This window comes from Macrotis lagotis, chromosome 1 (genome assembly GCF_037893015.1).
Source record: "Macrotis lagotis isolate mMagLag1 chromosome 1, bilby.v1.9.chrom.fasta, whole genome shotgun sequence".
In the NCBI taxonomy this organism is placed as follows: Eukaryota; Metazoa; Chordata; class Mammalia; order Peramelemorphia; family Peramelidae; genus Macrotis; species Macrotis lagotis.
The window spans coordinates 136390033-136404279 of record NC_133658.1 but is presented as its reverse complement, the minus strand read 5'-3'; the positions used below and the strand labels follow the sequence as shown (position 1 = coordinate 136404279).

Genomic DNA, 14247 nt, shown 5'->3' with positions numbered 1-14247 from the left:
TTATAGCTATTCTTTTTTTTTTTTTTAGTTTATTTTTTTTTTTTGGAAAGACTTGCCCAAGGCCACACAGCTAGGTAATTATTAAGTGTCTGAGGCCAGATTTGAATTCAGGTACTCCTGACTCCAGGGCTGGTGCTCTATCCACTACGCCACCTAGTTACAGTGGATAGAGCACCCGCCCTGGAGTCAGGAGTACCTGGGTTCAAATCCAGTCTCAGACACTTAATAATTACCTAGCTGTGTGGCCTTGGGCAAGCCACTTAACCCCATTGCCTTGTAAAAAAAAACAAACTTAAAAAAATAAAGTATATTATTGACTGCCTCAACAGATTATGATTCCTTCTATTGGATGTATTATGATTCTTCAAGCAAAATACAAATAATGACTTAAGTATTCTATAGCAGAAATAAGGTTCAGATTAGGGGAGGAAAAATCTTGAGGCCCCTGCTGATGCTAAGAGTCTGATCTAACATTACATTTCATGTATTGAATCCTATAGTATGTTCATTTGTACTTTACAGACTGAACCTAGACAAGAGCCAGGAGCTAAGACCATCTGGGATTCCAGGGTCTTTATTGATCAGAAAAATATAATATGTGTCCTGAGTTTTGAAGGGAATAATAACAAAGTAATCTTAGTATTTTAATAAATAGAAATCATGATAGATAATAGCAGACAAAGGGGATGATTTAAGGAAAGCTTATGGTCCAGTGGTGATTGGAAGATAGACTATGTGGATTAGAAAAATGTTATACAGTTTGTGGAAATTGTTAGATTATCAAAAATAACTGTTTACTTTCTACCATAATTTACTATTGAAAAAGAGATTAGGCATGGAAAAAGTGATGGGAAAACCATGCAAAAATTTAAAACCCATAGCACAAAATATGTCTTGACTCATTTTCTTGCAAAGAATGGGAATTTGGGAATTCAGTAGGGACAACTTCTAGCCTAGAAGTTTTTCTACTTATATTGAGCTGTCAAGTTTCTGAGTATTGAAGACTTCAACTAGGAGTAACAAGGAAGCCGCTATCTATAATTGTTTATAGAAGGAATAGGGTCAGAAGGGTTAACCTCTGAAGATGAGAAATTTTAGTGGCAACAAAAAAAGGTTTTTCTCAGAAAAAAAATTGGTGCTCCCTAAGAAAAAGGGAATAAACTAATTTAGTTGTTGGCATTCCAAATAAATTTCAGGTTCCAGCAGTAAATGTATAAAACTATGCAACTTGACAGTGCAGAAAATGAAAAGAGAAAGAATTAATAGAAAGGATTGCATATAAGATTCAATATATCCTTGCAAGTGATCCACTATAAATCTACTAAGTAATGATTCTGTGATATATGTAAAAGAAGAAAGCATAATCCCTGACCTCCAGGAAATTATAATTTAGTTTAAGGATACATGATTTGTGCATATGAAATAAAACTATATAAGGCATCATTTAAGAAATAAAAATTGTATGATAAAGATAACAAATACATTTGTTTAGAAGTAAAAGAACATAGCACTGTTGGGGAAACACCCAGAACTGAGAATTTATATTCTAATGAGAAGACAACATGCATTCATATAATACATAGTATAGATGCAAAAGTTATAAGAGACAGTGTTGGGAGAAAGGGCACTGGAGACTGAGGTGAGTTGGAACAAGTTTTACGTAGAAGAGGATACTTGAACTATATGCTTAAGGCAACTGGAATCTCAGAGGTAAAAAGGAAGATAAAGACCCAGTTCTTTTTCATGTGAATTCTAATCATCCCTTTTCTGTACTTAAGACTGCTGATATTTTTAATTTATGTAAAGTAAATTTAATTTATAATAATTATATTTAAATTTAATTTTGGTTTAGTTGAACCATTGTTCTTGTCTGTTAATATCTTTTTGAATTGAAATGATCATTATCATTATCATCAAGATCATCATCAGTAACAATAACAATAACTATCATTTATATGGTGCCTACTATGTGTTGAACACTGTACTGACACTTTATACACATATCTATTTTTAAAATTTACAAGGATTTTCATTTTATAGTTCAGGAAACTAAGGTAAACAGAGTTTGACTTGCCCATGGTCATAGAGTAAGAGTAGCAGGTACTCTGCTAAGCACTTTACAAATATTATAGCAATATATTTATATCTTTAAATAGTATGAAATGAAGACTCACCGTAACATATAAATTCACCTTTTTGTTATGCTATGCTTGTGAATGTTTTTAGTGTGTGTTAAATATATAACCAAAATGTTGGGAGATAGGTGCTATGTAATTTAGCCACAGTCATATAACTCATCTCTGAGATAGAATTTGAACTCAGATCTTTCTGACAATAATCTTAAATTTCTATCCTGTGCCAACTAGTTACCTTCTGTCATACAGCACATTAGCTATTCTCCTTAGATGATGTTTATCTATATAATTTCAGCATTTCTTTGGTCTCAGTCATTCTTTAAAAATTTTTTGATGAAAATGAGACAAAAGGACAAATATTAGTAACAAAACTACACTATTAACTTCCCTCGGGGTGCAATTAGTGAAGTAATTTGGGCTCTACCTCATTAGACTATTAGAAAGCCTGCCTTTTCATTGTGCTCATGAGAATATTGTGAAACACTGTGTCTTATTCTTTGTTAAAAACCCAGGACTCTGTCTTTGCAGTTTTGATCTATTAGTTTAGTAGCCCTTTCAGATCAGGAAATATGATTATACTAGTTTGACTTATTCTTGATGAACCCAAGCTGGCAAGAAAGAATCAGCAATGCCCTTTCTAACCATGACTTTAATAATGCACGCTGGAATATTGAAAAGAATCAAAGTCAAGCTCACTGTCCTAGAGTTTGAAGAAACTTAACCTTTTTGAAAATTGGGTTAACATTTGCTTCTCCACATGAGCAACACCTCTTCTATTGTCAACCCATTCTTTAAAGATCATTCATCGCAACTCAGTAATGACTTTCACAAGTTATATAGTTCATCTTGGCCTGGACACTCATCAACATGGCTGCCTTATTATTTCCTCCCTCCTCTTTCATAAATTTATGCCAGATTCCTCATTTATAAAATGAGGGTACAGGTTCTGGCTCTAATGATATATTTACTACAATAGAAATGCTGAAGAAATTGACAAGGCCCATGAACAAGGTTCACACACTCATTTGTGAAGTGTCCTTTATTTTATAATTACTAGAGAGGGAACTGTTACAAGCAAAATGGACTTTTTTCCCATCTCAAACTGATCCTTGTTGTTTTTCAATTGATTCAGTAGTACCTAACTCTTCATGACCCCTTTTTTGGAGGGTGGGGCAGATACTGGTTTGCCATTGCCTTCTGTGAGTCATTTTACAAAGGAGGAAACTGAGACATAAAGAATTAAATGACTTGCCCAGGATCACAAATCTATAACTGACTGAGGGTAGATTTGAACTTGGGAGGATTAGTCTTCCTCACCCAAGGTAATTTATGCATTGTGATGCCACCTATCTCCCTCAAATTAATCCTTTATGGAAGATGATGTGGAGGAGGGGAAACCAGAATCAAATGGGAAATACCTTAGACTGACTCTCAGAGAATGACTGAGCAAATTTTAGCATATGATTATGATGAGATAGTGTTAATGACATAAGAAATTATAGAATACATGATCTCAGAGAATTCTGAGTAGTATGGACTGATGAAAGGAGTGGTAAACAAAACAAGATAATGATTTATACAAAGATTGCAAGTCATAGAGAAAATTAATTTTGAAGGATTTAAAAACTGATCCTTGCAATTACTAATCTCAAAAAAGTTGTGATAAAGTATATTAGTCACCTGTCTTGAGAAACAAGACTCGGATACCTACATTTTTTTTGGATATGGCCACTGTGTAGATGGGTTTTATTAAACTAGGCTAATTTGTTAAAAGGCCCCCCCACACACACACACTTCCCTTTCTTTTTCTGTTGGTTACTATTGGGGCAAGGATATAGCTGTAGTGATCCAAGAAAGGAAAAAAGGGAGGGGTTTGGAATTAAAAAAAAATACTAGACAAGGACAGAAGGATGTTCAGAAGAAAACACAAGCAAATGGGAAAGTTTGAAACTAGATAACATGTAGAATTTATAATATATCTATATCTATATCTATATTTTTAAATGTATGAAATGAAGATTAACTATCACATATAAAGTTCCCTTTTTGTCATTCTATATTTATGAATTTTGGGGTATTTGTGAAAATTAAAAATAATTTTAAAACAAGGATAAGCTAAGAGTCTAAACAATTCTAAGATCATCTGATTCTTTGAAGACTGAAGTGAGGCTTTTCTCTTCATCTTACAAGAGGTAAGATTTGGATACATAAATGAAAGAAGACAGAATACTCAAGGTAGAAGAAACAACATGAACAAAGACAGAATCAGAAATGATCATTAGGGCAGGTAGAAAGTCTGCTAGACCAAATTACCATGGAGGAAAAATGATTGAATGTGAAAAGATGTCACAACTGAATTTTAAATCATACCACTGAAACTTACTTATCGGAGTGACAATATCAAGAGATCTAACTTTCTCAGTTTTATTTTCCTCATCTATGAATCATTTGAAAAAAACAAAGTACTAACTCTGTGCAAAGTATTTTGCTAAGTATTGGAGATATAAATATTTTTTGTCCTTCATTTATTAAGAAAACTGTGACATCAGAGAGGTGATACCATGATATACCCTTGAGTTAGATTTGAGTGTGGAAATATTCTGCTAAGTCACCAGTCTCACTTTCTCTTACAGAGCTATTTGGGTGCAGTGGCCAGATATGGACAATTGGAGATGATCATGGATGCAAGGAAGTCAGAATTAAGTGACTTGGCCAGGGTAACACAGCTAGCAAATGTCAGGTGTCTGAGACCAGATTTGAATTCAAGTCCTCCTGACTACAGGGTTAGTGCCCTGTGAAGTATGCCATGTGAAGATACAAACAGAAAAACCTAAAAAAAATCTACATTTAAGAAGCTCATACATGTTTCAAAGATGAAGACAACATATAAAATAGGGTTACAAAGTAGATGCTAATATCCTAGTGTCTTTAGAATCTAAGCCATGTAAGTAAGTCAAACAGACCAAATGGATTCTGGGCAGCCCAAATGGAGAGGACATGAAGGGAGGGGCCAAAGAGGAGACATGATCATTTGACAGCAACTACACTTAGCTCCAGATGAATTCTGGCAAAGCATAGTGTTAGATAGAAAGAATAAGTGGGACAATAGAAGGACAGTGGTGCTCCTGGTGGTGACAGGTAGTTCCTACCTCACCGACTTGTTTTCAGTTTCAAATAGAATAATGCATACCAAATATTTTGCAATTTTTAAAATACTATAAAAATAATTATGAGTGAAAATCAGGGTAGAGCTGACTGTGAGATTATCAGTAAATGGAGGATCCTATTATGAAAATTGCTTCCATCAATGCATATCTATAACTTATTAACAACATATTCTTTGTAATCTCTTGAAGGACTGAGAATTAAGCAGATTTGCCCATGGTTACACACATGGTGACACATATGTGTCACAGGTAGGGTCACAAAATTACTTAGAGCTTGAAAAGATCTTAGAGATTAACTAGCTTGGGGGGGCAGCTAGGTGGCATAGTGGATAGAGCATTGACCCTGGAGTCAGGAGGACCTGAGTTCAAATGTGACTTCAGACACATAATAATTACCTACCTATGTGACCTTGGGCAAGTTACTTAACCCTATTGCAAAAACAAACAACAACAAAAAGAGATTAACTAATTCAACCCTACCTCTCCCATTTTGAATATTAAAAGAAAAAAAAAATAATGCCAAAAGAGGTTATTCAACTCCTTCAAATTACACAGTAATATTAAGTCACAGAGTAAGGATTCTAATCTGGTCCTTTCTCACTCTAAGGTCGTATCATGTCAGTTTGTCTAATCATATGTGTTATTATCATAACTATCATTAGTATTTTTGCCACAAGTGCTGCTGCAGCTATTGCTATTATTTTTCCTATACATAATGAATAGGGCAAACAGGGGATACACTGAATATGACACCAGTTCTGGAGTCAGGAGGACCTGAGCTCAAATCCAGCCTCAGACACTTGACACTTATTATGTGATCTTGGGCAAGTCACTTATCCCTGACTGCTTCATATCCAGGGCCATCTCCAGTCTTACTAATCCATATCTAGCCACTGAACTCAAATGACTTCAGAGGAGAAAGTGAGACTGGTGACTTCGCACAACACCTCCTCACTCAAATCAAATTCACTTGTTTGTCATATTGTCACCATCCTGATGTCAATGAGATCCTTTTTGAGAATAAAGGGAAAAAAATAACATCAAATAACATTTCTCTCACATTTGCTACTGGCTACTCTCCTTCCCTTTTTTAAATTCATGCCAATGGTGGACGACAGTCTTTTTCAAGGATTGAGGATGAAGAAAGCCCATATACTAATGATCCCATCAGAAGGGTGAAGCACCCACCTTGAGAGATTGACATGTGCCACAATTTATTGGCAGAGCTGTAGAAACATGAATTATGTCCTCCCTGGGGAGCAGAGGTATTGGTTTGAATTAGGAAGCATGCGAATAAGTGGAAAGGCAGGGTATTGATTTAAAAACAGGGAACACATTCATTTTTCGTCACTTTCTTCTCTCCTTGCACATTCCCAAGATACTCATTGCTTCTTGGCAGGAAATGAATGAAAACACAATCTTGAAGTATTTCAGGCTTATGAAGTTTATAAAGCAGGAAGAAATTTCCAAAGCTGAACCTCCCAAATTGGCTGCCACTTAATCTCAGGCATCATTAACAGCTGGGCATTTTGCTTTTGGAAGTCATTAGGAAGTCAGCCTATTCCTTCAATAAATAGCAGCAAAGAGCTCCACTATGAGGGTCATAACCGCCCTCATGTGCTTTCTCATTCTAATGTAGTGCTATGTTCTACTCAGGCAGTTTAACAGATGCTGGGGGATGAAATGACAAGATTAACCCTAGCATCTACCCTGATATTAGGCACACTTAATATGGTCCAGCTAAAAGATCTTTCCAGGGATATCTGAATGGTGTGCCTAGAATAATATCTATTCTTCCCCTCTCCATGCTATTTTCTGACTTATTTCAGCTTCTCTTTTAATCACAGTAAATGGTATTGTAATTCCATGCAAAAAATTCTGCTGAATCTTAACTCAGCCTGTCTTTGTTAATGGGAATCTTCAGTATTATGAAATTATCGTTCTATTTGGTCATCTTCTGGATAATCAAGCTTTGCAATTTATTCTTGGCCAAATATCTCCTTCATATTTTAAAAGAGAATTAAGTTGAATTAAGGGGGGGGGAAGCATATTGCTTAAAAGTGGAATTTGTGTTCACATATAATCAAAAAAATATCAGGTATAGGGCACTATTTGATGCAGGTGAAGATAAGAATCCTTGTCATAGCCTTTAAAGTTTTGGAGCCCTTAAAAACATTATTTCATCTAATACTTACAGTAACCCAGGGGGATTGGTATGACAGATCTTTTAAAATTAATTCTATAAATGAATTCTATTCTAAAATAAATTTATTCCATAAATGAAAAAGGGGTTGTGACTTACTTGAATGGTATCAAGACTAGTGAATGTAAGTAGTAGGAGCCTAGACCTTCCTTATGCAACTTCCAGTCTTCTCTCCATTAAACTACAATACTTTTCCAGATATGATATAGTCCCCATCCCCATAGCAGAGGTATTTTTACCTATTTATAAATGCCTAGAGTTAGTAGAGCTTAAAGGAGATGCAAGAAAGCAAGATTATATGTGGTACAGGTGGGAAGTGTGAGCTCTTACTCTATTTGGGGACTACATATACTGGAAGAGATGTAATAGAAGATAAGTTTAGAAGAGGAAGATGATACTAGGTCATAGAAGACTTTGAATGTCAAGACACAAAAGTTTTGACTTTATTTGTCAAGCTATCAATGGTATATAATCTTACAATTTAAGAGCCAATATTTCAAGAATTCATACTTTCATTGAGGTGGGCAGTTTCTTGCTAGATAGACATAGCAATCTCTCTTGGAATGTCTTGATGAAGGACAGATAATCAAATTTATCTTATTTTCACAATATTGATATACTGTGACTACTAATGACTGTTAGTGACAATATACTGTTCTGTGACTTCACTTAGAATCTCAGCTATTCTGAATGCACAGACTCCTAAGAACAAGATTTCCTTCCTGATCACCACTCCCTATTATAATATATCCATCCATATGAGAACCTATCCCTCCCATATCCATCTTCCTCCACTCTACCTCCTGTTTCCCTTTTATATTCTTCATTCTATTGTGAAAAAGTCATTCATATTATATTATGCCCTACTCCCCCAAATTATTTTGTATATAGTTTTGCATTCACACTTTCCCCATGAAGCTCCTTCCACTTCTCACCCTGCTATAGAATGGTCCTTGAGGGCAAAGCCAGCTTTGTTTTTGCCTTTATCTTTGTATTTCTAGCATCATATTCAACACAGAATAGGCATTTAATAAATCTTTGTTGAATTGGATCATATTGAATGAGAATTGACTGATTGTCTTTGATCATTGTGATAGTCTTCTGAGGTCAACCTGGTGATGTCCTTCTCTAAGTATGTCTAGATTGGTCCTTAGACGATAAGTAGACATGCAATCTTCTTTTACTGGCCTCTTATTTGGAGACATTCTAGTTTGGTAGGACCTGTTGGCATTTATTGCATAGGAGAGGCCAAAATTACCTCCATGCTATACCAGGAGGCATCGAAGTATAAATTAGGAGAATTTTTTTTTCATTTTTTAAGGATATTACATGTACAGTTATGTTATACATATTTCCATATTAGTCATGCTATGAAAGAAGAATCATAACCAAAAGAGAAAATTATAAGAAGGAAAAGTAAAAAAGTAAATTTAAAAAAGGTTAAAATAGTATGCTTTGATCTGCATTCAGATACCATATATATATATTTTTTTCTGGAAATGGATAGTATTTTCCATAGCAGGTCTTTGAGAACAGTCTTTGATCTCTCTATTGCTGAAAAGAGCTAAGTTTATCATAGTTGGTCACTGAGTTGTGTTGCTTATCAAGGTATACAACATTTTCCTGGTTCTGCTCATTTCACTCAGAATCAGTTCACTGTAAGTTTTTCCAGGTATTTCTGAAATCTCTCTGCTCATGATTTCTTCTAAAGCAATAATATTCTATTATTTTCATATACTGCAACTTGTTCAGTCATCCCCCAATTGATGGGCACCCCGTCTATTTCTAATTCTTTGCTACCACAAAAGAGCTGCTATGAATATTCTTGTAAATTTATATCTTTTTTCCTTTTTTATGATTTTTTGGGGGATACAGCCCTAGTAGTGGTGTAGTATTGCTCTTTGGACATAGCTCCAAACTGCTCTTCATAGTAGGATTAGTTCACAACTCTACCAATAATAGCTTGGTGTCCCAGTTTCCCATATCCCCTCCAACATGATCATTTACCTTTTCTAGACATATAAGACAATTTGATAGATTTGGGGTGGTATGTCAGAGTTGTTTTAATTTGCATTTAGGGAAAATTATTTCTTGCATAAGGACATATTTAATGAAGGTAGAATAGTGGCATTAAAGCATATGACAATTCTGCACTTGAAGATTGTTTCCAATTAATTGTTTCCAATTAAGTTCTTTTAAGCATAAGGTGGGAAGTTGTAATACAGTCCACTTCTGCATTTCCAAACTGAAGGAAAAGTATTCATAAGAACTGACACCAGGCAACCTATACTCCACACTAATAAAATATGACATGTCCTAAGTAAGAGCAGCATTATACTTGAAAACATATAACTCTAATAAGCATGAAAAGTCCAACCCTTTAAATTATTGTGCAAATTATAACCATCAGCCTTTGTTATAGAGTGGAATCTTACAGAATATAAAATGATGACTATGGCACTGATATGCTAATAAGCTTTCTGTGCTGTTGGATGGTTTAGTTGCAGATAGACTAATGTTGGCAGCAGATGAATAATTGCCCGGCATGTACTAAACATAACAGGGCAGCCCAGAACTTCATCATTTGTCAGCTTTATTTGTTTAAATGAGAAAAATGCTGACAGAAGTTATTGCCGTAATCCCCTTATTTATCAGACAGAAAATGCTAGTTACTCTTAGCAGTCTTAATCCTATTGGGATCTCAAAAGTTAGAGTATTTTAAAGCTAATTTAAGGTATGTACTTCAATGTTCAAAAGAAGAAAATGTAAAGTGGAAGAAGAAAGATAAAGAGAGGAAAAGAGAATTTTTTTTAAATGGGATCTTTCTGGATAACTTTAATACAAGGGTGGCTGCCTTAGCATATGATGATCACTTGTGCAGGAGGGACATAAAAATTCTGGAATGGTATTTAACATTCATTACCATGCCAACACAAGCCCAGTGCCTACTAACAGCTGTCCTCCAAGCCTTTTATCTACAGCTCATTATCACACTTACACAAAGCCCATCAGTAACATCATGTCTCCAGTACTGTTGCCAACTGGTATGCAGATACACCTGGTGATGAGCATTAAAAGAGGGATTTGAAATAAATGTGAGAAGTCTTCCTCCTACATCCCATGTACGTCGATTACTGGAACATTCACAGGACTGATCAGTGCTTGCACAATCCAAATAGACAAGAATCTGTGGGGAAAAGGTTTGAGGGCTAAGTGAATTGAAAACTCATTTTGAATCAATGAGTTCATCAGCCCCTAAATCAATTGCTATTTTAATGATAAAAACAGTGTTTGGGATCCTGAAAAGCTGCATGGAGGAATGGAGTTAGAAGGAGCTGAATTCAAATCCTACCTCTGACAAGTATTGACTGTGTACCCTGGAAAGTCCCTCATTTTCTCAGTGTCTTTAAGTAGAGCAGTTGCTGAGATATATATACATATATATATATATATATTATATATATATTTATATATATGTATACACACACACATATATATATATATATAATGTATGCATATATATGTATGTATCTATATTGTTAGAGGCTGTTTCTCTACTGATAGTCTTCTATATCAATACTATCCCAGGTCTTGTAATAAGTCAAGTGCACAAAATATCGTAGTTATTGTCTTTATAAACTTTGCTTGAATCACACCATCTTTGAAAGATTGTCTGTCTAGGGATGCCAAAATGTGATGACAATGCTAACAATATGATACACATGAAAAAAGAAAGAAAAGCATGACCAAGGGTCTGGAAACTATATCAAATAGATAAAAGGTAAGTTGAAGAAATTGGAAATTTTATGATTGGAGAAGTGAAAGGTATTTTCAAAGACAACTATTTTTCAAGCACCTGAAAAATCTATCTCACTGAAGAAGCATTAGGCTGGAATCATTCAGTCCTAGAGGTCAGTCAGACAGAATCAGATTTCAACTTGATGTAAGGAAGTGGAAAAATAAAGTTCCTAACCACAGAGTTAGAGAAAAGCAAAAAATAGAAGGCATTTCTCTAATAACTTCCCTATTACTTCTCAAGTACTTCAAAAGGAAGTTAGATGATCAATTGTTGGGGATTTTGTAAAAGGGTCACATACTCAGGCATGTATTAGACTTGTTTTCTTAGAACCTTTCTGACTGAATTCATTGCTTCAGAAGGTACAGGAAACAAGAATGAGAACCCTTCATCTTTCACTTCATTCATCCTTTTTCATACTGAGGAACACGTTGGAAAAAACAGGTTGAGCAGCCAGTCTAGAGAATTTATCCATGGCTTAACTTTATTACTGTTTCAATCTGCAAAATTAGCAAAGTATGTTTACTGTCTTATGTTTCTTATCACATTTGTAAAAAAATATAGCATTGTTAGGAAGAATACATAGTAACATTGTTAAGACACTCCTCACTGACATCAAGGCCACCAATTGTATTTAAACAGAATAACACTATATGAGGCAGAAGATGAAACAAATTATCTCCGATTTCTTTTTTTTCAGAGGTGGGGTATGTGGATTGTAAGAGGTTAAGTCTAGGCAAAATTGAAAATAGAGTAATTCCCCCAAGTGCCCAGATGTGACATTGATTTGAAGAGCAAAAAAAATCCACAAAGTTGTAATGAAAGATATTGTTATTGAGATACCAACTTGATAGTAAATGGGTTGTACAGAGAAACCAAGAATGAACAACATATATGAGGCTCAAAACTAAACATTTTTAGTTTTATGCTGGAAATAGTCCCATTTGGTACCAGCTTCCATCATGCTGGCATCATAACTATATGATCTGTAAGTTGTAGGACCATAAAAAGGATTCTCTCCAATAAATTAATTTAAAAGTATAGAGAAGTAATATCTCAGTTTCTATTAAGTATCCATTATACTGGCACATATAGAATTGCCACTTTAATGGAGCTTAATTGTCTTCTCCTTGGGAGTTTGGAAAGCTTTTAGCCAACACACAAAAAATAAGTAAATTAAATGGAGATAATTAAAGAAAAAACATTTCTATTTTATATGCAGATGATTAATTAAGATTTATAATGTCTTTGCAACTTCACCCTAGTGACAAATTTAAGGGTATTTGGGGACAGGTAGATGGTACATTGGCCCTGGCCCTGAAGTCAGAAGGATCTGAGTTCAAATTTGTGCTCAAACTCTAGCTGTATGATCTTGGGCAAATCACCTAACCCCATTCATTGCCTTGCCAAAAAAAAAAAAATGTATTTTTATACCTCCTCAAAAAGGGTATAAAAACAAAGTAGACCTTTATATACTCTCTCCCTCTCTCTCTCTTTTTGTTAGGATTTTGCAAGGCAAACAGGGTTAAGTGGCTTGCCCAAGGCCACACAGCTAGGCAATTATTAAGTGTCTGAGACCAGATTTGAACCCAGGTACTCCTGACTCCAGGGCCGGTGCTTTATCCACTACGCCACCTAGCTGCCCCCATATACTCTCTCTTTCTAAGAAATATTATCCTATTTTTTTCCTGAGAATGATAATCACTCAACATATGTACTTCAGGAGATGAACAAGTTCAACATCAAGTACCAAAACAAGAAACTAAACTTGAGTTTTCCAGCCTCTTCTACACAAAAGAGCAGAATTAATCAGCACAGAAATGCTTCCAGGAAAGCAGCAAATTAACATGACAGTATTGCTTGACACATTGAAGGAAAAATACAAGGCACAATAAGGTGACATTGGGGACTATGCCTTCTGACTATCTCAGGTATTATCTCTTGCTAATGGATATTATGTAAAATCAATTATTTTTCCAAATCCTATAATATAAAATACTGCTATGTCTTTAGAAATATTTGTACAAATATAATATAGAATATAAACTACATGAGGGCAAGGCATGGTATTTATATTTTTGTGATATCTACTGAAATGTTCTTTTACTACTGATTGTGGATTATGTTCTTCTTAAAATTGCTCAATAAAAAAAAGAAGACAGTAAGGGTTTGGACTGAAAGTTCAGAATAATTACTCTGATTATTAAATGTTAAAACATTGATTCCTATTCTTTTTGGATCTGTGAATATCTAATCTTTTCATTTGACTTGTGACATATATTCTTTAAAAATGCTCATCCTAGGGGGCGGCTAGGTGGCGTAGTGGATAAAGCACCGGCCCTGGAGTCAGGAGTACCTGGGTTCAAATCCGGTCTCAGACACTTAACACTTAATAATTGCCTAGCTGTGTGGCCTTGGGCAAGCCACTTAACCCCATTTGCCTTGCAAAAAACCTACCCCCCCCAAAAAAACCAAAAAATGCTCATACTCAAAATAATAATAAAATGTTGATTGCCAATATATAATTATTTGTGATAATAAGTGATGTCTAGATAATAACTCATATTGTTATTTTGAAAAAGAACCAACAAAGTGGTTCTCAGACAGGGACACATGTAGGGTGATAGTTAAAGGATAGGAAGTGACAAACAATAAAGGTAGAATTAAACTTTAAGTTTTATTTTCCAAATTTTAAAATTAAAATTTTGGTTCTTTAAAGGTTAGTTTGTTGTTGTCCTTCATTTTCAAAGAAGATAAAGATGACATCACTACTTTGGAATCAAGGTACAGAGTGTCCACCTGTGGCTTATCAGACTACTACAAACTTGGAAGACTACAATAAATCTGAATGTTTGGAGTGGAGATGTCTCTAAATTTATGTATTTCATGTTTGTTTTGAACTATTGATATTCTGTTCTGCTCATAGAACACAGTGTCTTCTTTGTT

The 14247-nt window shown here is 34.8% G+C and overlaps 1 protein-coding gene across 11 annotated transcripts in view; it reads right to left on the bottom strand.

Annotated features, from left to right (window-relative positions):
• UNC5D (unc-5 netrin receptor D) overlaps window positions 1-14247 on the bottom strand; it is a 789424-nt gene that overhangs the window by 345416 nt on the left and 429761 nt on the right. The window contains exon 2 of one of the 11 annotated variants that reach the window (XM_074208700.1): window positions 10504-10692. The exons of the other annotated variants lie outside the window; for them this stretch is intronic. The gene's annotated coding sequence lies outside the window, so the exon portion shown is untranslated. The remainder of the gene's footprint in view (window positions 1-10503; window positions 10693-14247) is intronic. 11 annotated transcript variants of the gene reach the window in all.